The 6,849-nt window shown below is 40.0% G+C and overlaps 1 protein-coding gene across 2 annotated transcripts in view; it reads left to right on the top strand.

The window, feature by feature from the left end:
• Positions 1-3,756: 3,756 nt before the first annotated feature.
• The window catches only part of LOC106882535 (ribosomal oxygenase 1), a 42,200-nt gene continuing 39,107 nt past the window's right edge, over positions 3,757-6,849 (top strand). For both annotated transcript variants that reach the window (XM_089359195.1, XM_089359193.1), the window contains exon 1: positions 3,757-4,290. The gene's annotated coding sequence lies outside the window, so the exon portion shown is untranslated. The remainder of the gene's footprint in view (positions 4,291-6,849) is intronic.

The following is a 6,849-nucleotide window of genomic DNA, read 5'->3' as shown; positions in this document are numbered from 1 at the left end:
AACAAGAAAGTAAATTCTACCTGAATGATATCTGATTCCTCATATGAAGGGACGTAACTACAACTGACAAGCTTTTTATCCGGCAGCCAACTATTTCAGTCACACCACCGCCACATTTTTTATTTTCCAGCACATTTTATTTTCTTAAATTCATAAATCTCCATCATAGTGTTGTTTCGTGATGCTAAAAACTTCGATTATGTCTCCCGTTTCGTTCCATAATTAAAGGCGTAACACTCGAACACACGTAAGAAAATACGTAGAAACAAGCAACTGATGCTTGTTTCAAGTTTTGGCACAAGGATAGAAAATTCGCAGGAGGAATTATGTCGATTACATCGATCCTAAGCGTCCAACGGGTATATTTACTTTATTGAACCCAAAAAGATGAAAGGCAAAGTCGACCTCCATGGAATTTGAACTCAAAATATAAACACGGACGAAATACCGCAAAGCATTTTCTCCGGCATGCTAACGATTCCGCCAGGTCGCTGCCTTCGGAGCTGATTCATATTAAAGGCATTTGTAAATCTTTAAAGCGTTTCCTGTGAAGTTCTAATAATGTTGATTGCAGGGGTTAATGGAAGATTGAGATGTGGAGGGTTTGAGAGGCCCTGCATAGAAGATTACCGATATTATAAGAAAAGAAGCATGGATTTGGTAAAGTTCTTTCTGGTCAATGGACTAAAAAGATCGCCTAAAAAGATCGATTGTGGGGGTGGTGAGAGGGCTTTATTGCCTTGGAAGAGTTTTGATGTTCGGTAAAAGCCGACCAGTTTCTAAGTAGTAGTAGTAGTATGGGGGGGGGGCATACGCCGTAGCAACATGTCACTGCATCCAGCATTCGTTGGTGACTCCCTAATCCTGACGGATGACGCCGTTTCGTTGCTGGTGAGGGTTTTACGAGGTCGGAGTGCAAATCCTACCTCGACCTTTTTTTAGTCGCCTTTTACAACACTGAACGTTGGGGGTCCATTCTTTAACATGCCGATCCCCACACAACACAAATTTGTAAGCGTAGGATCTTTTCCCGAACGATGAAGGCTGAGTGTCTTGCTTCGATTGAACCCCTTGGCGGTGGGTGAGTCACTAGCGTAGCTGGGAGTGGGGATATCCTCAAACCAGAAAACTGATCCTAATGTTTGCAACACAGTGGAATAGGCTGAAGGTACCTAAGCAAGGTACCAAGTAATGCAACTAAACTCACTGAATTAGGCCATGGAGGGATTTCGACTCAGAGCGCAAAAAGCCAGAACAAATACCACAAGGCATCCGGATCGAGTTGTTGCATTTCTCTGGGTTCCATCGCTTTTTGCCTTTGACTCCCGAAAGGTTGAAAGGCAGAATCAGCTTCGTTAAGGTTTGAACTCAAACAACAGAGATTCAAATCTCATACATCGAAGCCTTTACTCCGACTCGCTCACGACTCAACTAATTCCCCCTTTTATCTGTCTATGTCTACCTTGGAACTGTGTCCACTAGTCTCTCTCTCTCTCTCTGTCTCTCTCTCTCTCCTCTTCCTCTTCCCCTCCTCCCCCACCCGCCGCCACACAACTTATAGCTCTCTTCATACCTCTCTATTTCTCTTACTCTACCTTCCCCTCCCCGTGGCTCCCTTAACTCCACTCTTCATTAAATCACTCCCACTCCCTCTATTTCCCCCTCCACACCCTTCTCCAAGCCTTACTTAACTCATTAGACACCATCCTCCCCCGCACCACCTCCATCACCATCACTTCCGTATTGATTTCCACTCTCTCTCTCTCTCTCTCTCTCATGCTCTTTCCCACACACATCGTATCCCCTTCCATTCCCCCCCTCCTCCTCCTCCTCCTCCTCCTCCTCTTCTACTTCTCTTTTATTCCTCTGGCTTCCGCCATCACAGTTCTTCTCCATTTCCTTCATCCCCCCACCCTTCTGCCTCTCTCACACTTTCACTCCATCTGCCCCATTGTGGCAATGGCCGTGGTGCCGGTGGTGGCAGAGGTGGTAGTGGTGGTGGTGCTTATTGTAGTAGTTTCTGTAGCAGCAGCAGCAGCAGCAGAGCACGAGAGATGCACTTAACACAGACACCTTATATCTCCGGATTGCATGCAAACACGTGCGTCAGTACGTGTGTGCGCGCGCGATTGTGTGTGTGTGTGTATACATACAAAACAGATGTGATACACATGCACACATACATACATACACACACAGAGACATGTAATCAATATATATATATATATATATATATATATATATATATATATATATATATATATATATATTTGTATACATACACGCACGCGCGCGTGTATGTGTAAACAAACAGATGGATAGATAGATAGCTAAATCACACACACACATATACACAGAATCTGGGATAATGTATGAGTGTGTTTTAACAGGGAACATCTCAGTTTACAGGGAGAGAGGAGAGACTGAAAGAGAGAGAGACAGAGACAGATAGAGAGAAAGAAAGAGAAAGAAAGAAAGAAAGAAAGAGACAGGTACAGAGAGAGGGGGAAGAGAGAGAGAGAAAGAAAGAGAGAAAAGCAGAGAAAGATGATGATGAATGCCACAAGATGTTAGTTATACGTCGGTAATATAGTGTGGAGGGATATATATATATATATATATTTGTGTTTTTATATATATATATATATATATATATATATAGAGAGAGAGAGAGAGAGAGAGATAGACGCATATATTTATACATATATATATGTATATTTCTCTATATGTGAGAATGAATATGTATGTATGCATATGTGTGTGTATAAATGTATATACATATGTATATATATATATATGCGTATATGTGTGTGTGCGGGTAGGCGTGGGGGCTTGGTAGTCATGTGTGCATATACATTCGTTTATATGTTTATATAGAATCTGCCATCTTAATCATGTCAATGACGTACAACCAACGTACAATATACATACATAAATATATCTCTATATGTATGAGTATATAAATGCATACACATACACATATATGCATACAAATATATTTATCTGCATATACACACACATAGTGATAACGTATTCATACATATATTTACACATACATGCACATACACATGTACATGCATAAATGCACACACACCCGCACACACGCGCGCACACGCACACTTCTTTGATGTTGATGCTGTCCCGCCATCTTCATTGTCCATTATCTGTGAGTTGGAGCATCTCTCAGGAGACCGTAGTCTCTTATCTTCCAACTTGCTTAACAACAACAACAACAGGAATAAAAAATAACTGCTGCAACAACAACAATAACAACCCCAGAACCAGCACCAATGCGTGAGATGCAAGAACCAACACTACCACATTAACATACTAACGCCAACACCACAATATCAATATGCTAGTACCAACACTGCAACATATTTGCAGCAACACTACCATGTCAGCGTACTGGCACCGATACTACACAGCCTCACACTTGTAGCATCACAAATACATCCAGATACGAGGAGAAGCAGCAACGACCATACTACTTCCGGTTTCCACTTTCATACAAGAGAAATTAGAAAAGAAAATTGGAAATGAATAAAAAAGATAAATGGATTGCATAGGAGAAGGGGGAAAATAGAAGTAGAGAGAGAGAGAGGGAGAGAGGGGGGAGCCGGAAAAATAAGAGGGATGGAGAGAGAGGAGGGACGGAGAGAGAGAGAGAGAGATCTATATTGTAAGAGAAATAGAGAGAGAGAGATAAGGAGGGCAAGGTAGAGGGAGAGAGAGAGAGAATTAAGAGTTACACACACATATATATGAGTATATTCGGATATAACAAGATAGAGGAATAGAAAGAGGGTGTCGACAGGTGAAAGAACGATAAGAGAGAAAGAAATCTGGGAAGAAAGGAAGAAAAAGAAAAAGAAAATCCAATAAGAAGAAAAGAACAAGGAAGAGAAAAGAGAGAAAGTGTTTGAAGGAGCAATGGAGAAGGACGAAAACGCCACTACATATCGAGGAAATATTCCTGCGTCTGTGAAAGGTAATAGTTATACAAGCAGCGAAAGAAACAAGTCGAAAATGGCGGCCAAATCGAACAAAAAATGGGTGCGACTGGCAACGGTGTTAGCCTACGTTCTCGCCGTCTCTCTCGCTGCAATTGTTCTTGCTATCTATTATAGCTTGCTGTGGAAACCTGAACTTAAGACGCCGTCATCTCCTTCCGGGGATAACGATTCGCAAGCACAGACTATTGGCAAAAATACCAGCTGAGATTTTCAATTCCGATCTGACGACATTAAACAACCGCCTTTTTACTATCTTCTACAACGGAATATCCAGGTAGGAATCGACGTTCATCTTTTCACTCTGATAAATTTCTTTAACGAACAATCTGCTTTTTGTGCTGCTGTTTAGACAGTCATCGTTTTGTATTGCATGTTCACTCACTGATACGCACTTTTACTGTTTCCAGCATCTTGACTGTGGCCATGCTGGAGCAACCCTATTTGCGCACATTGATGCATATAAACACACCTAGATTGTATATGTGAGTGTGTGTGTTTGTATGTGTATGTAAGGCATGCATATCATATGTGTACGTGCATGTATACGTGTGTATATATAATATATTAAAAATAAATACATATAATACATTTTCCCCCCATTTTACTGGGTTTTTTTAATATCTCCTGCATGGAAATAGAATCCGGAAGTATTATGGTTATAATTGTTATACCTAGCTTGTTGCTGGGTAAGTGTGTGTATGCATATATGCATATATATATATATATATATATATATATATATATATATAATATGCATGTATGTATATACATTTATCATTTAACATATATATATATATATATAATTTAGCATATATATATTATATAACATTATATATACCTATATACCATAATGTAATATATATATAGGGAGAGGGAGAGAGAAAGTGAATGAGTGAGTGAGTGATGCACGCATATATGTGAAATTTGGAGATTTAAGTTGTGTGCATGTGTGTGACATCATGGATATATACATATGTGTATGTATATATATATATATATATATATATATATATATACACAGACTAACATACATATATATATATATATATATGCAGGTATACACACACACACACACATCTTCACACACTTATACATGCACACACACATACACACATGCACGCACACAGTGTTAACATGTATCGTTATCATTTCACCAGTTGCAATCTATGGAGCCATTATTTTATGATATCATCTGATATCATTTCTTCTCTGGAGAAATCTTTCTAATTATGGTACACGGCTGGAAATTTCTGTTGTGCTGTTTGAGCGGGGAGGGATGTAGCATGAGGCGACAAGTAATTGTCATTTGAAATGTAACCTAGCATATTACTGGTACTTATTGTATCAACTGAAGAAAGGATGGCTGGTAAAGTCGAGCCACGTCGAGATTTGATCTCAGAACGTCCAGAAATGTCGCTCAATATTGATGTTTCATATAAACACACGGCCTCAAATTTGGGGAGAAGGGAGCAGTTGTTTCGATGGACCTCAATATTTAAGTTGTCTATATATATATATATATTTTTTTTTTTTTATTCGCCCAAGGATGAATTCTACAGCTAACCACGGCGCAATTTGAACTCAGGATTTCGAAAGACCCGACTCAATACTCAAACCCTTTATTGTTTTGCCGACCGCCCACCTATTTCTGCTAGCAAACGCAGAAGTTAGGAGTATTCGGTTGACGGTCGTGAGGTCGTGAGTTCGATTCTCGGCGGCGCATTGTGTACTTCAACAAGACACTTTATTTCATATTGTTTCAGTCCACTCAACTAGCAAAAATAAGTTATACCTGTAATTCAATGGGCCAGCTTTGTCATATTCTATGTCTCGCTGAATCTGCCTGTGATACGTGTGTCTGTGGAGTGCTCAGATCAACTGGAATACTCGTCGCCGTAACCGACGGAGGACCAGACGCCCAAAATGTGAAAGAGGTTACCATCATCTTCTGGCCAACTCTTCAAGTCATAACTATATTATGATCAGAATTATGACGTGAAATATTTCCCCGTGTAGCAGTTGCTCAAGTAAACACTCAGTATCATTGCCCTTTAAATTTGGCGTTTTGGGTTCGAATCCCACCCGAGCTAATTTAGCTTTTCTTAGGATGATAATTATTATTTGATAGAATTGTTAAACATTCCAACAAAATGCCTTGCAGCATTAACTTTCAGTCCTCGAACGTTCTCGGTTCAAATCGCAACGGGACTGCTTTTGCTTTTCATTCTTCCTGTAAATAACAGAATAAAGTGTCAGTCAAGTATTTGAGTTGATAAAGTTCCAGAGGACTGAGATGTGATCATTTTCAAGCACTGGAGGTGGTTTGTGTTCCCACCAGTTTTTTTTATCATGAGGCAGGTCCAGGTTTTTGCAAGTTACCCAGTGCATATATTGTACAGCTCTATCATACCTGTTGAGATACTCTGTAGGTGCAAGAAGACTGCACATGGAGACAACATGATCAATGGTTTCATTTTGTTGTTGACATACACGACATGTTGGGAAGCTGCCGTTTTTCAATATGTTGGCCTGGTCGTTCGGTGGTGGTGTGGGGGTGGGGATTGGCGGATCGTTAGTGTGTCGGACAAAATGCTCAACGGAATTTTTACGGCTTCTTTACACCCCGAGTTCAAATTCTGCGAAAGTTAAATTTGTTTTTCATATTTTGGGATCGATAGAATAAGATGAACACAGGAGTCGATGTAATCAACTTGCCCCTCCCCTCATAAACCGCAGGTCTTGTGCTAAGCTAAGAAAGTATTATCATTGTTATTCTACCAGCTTGATCATACAGTCGACGGGAAAATCAACCTTCACATTCTAAAGAATGTTA

This window comes from Octopus bimaculoides, chromosome 11 (assembly GCF_046866305.1).
Source record: "Octopus bimaculoides isolate indiv1 chromosome 11, ASM4686630v1, whole genome shotgun sequence".
NCBI lineage: Eukaryota > Metazoa > Mollusca > Cephalopoda > Octopoda > Octopodidae > Octopus > Octopus bimaculoides.
The sequence above is the reverse complement of the archived record's forward strand: the minus strand, read 5'-3'. Positions and strand labels throughout refer to the sequence as shown.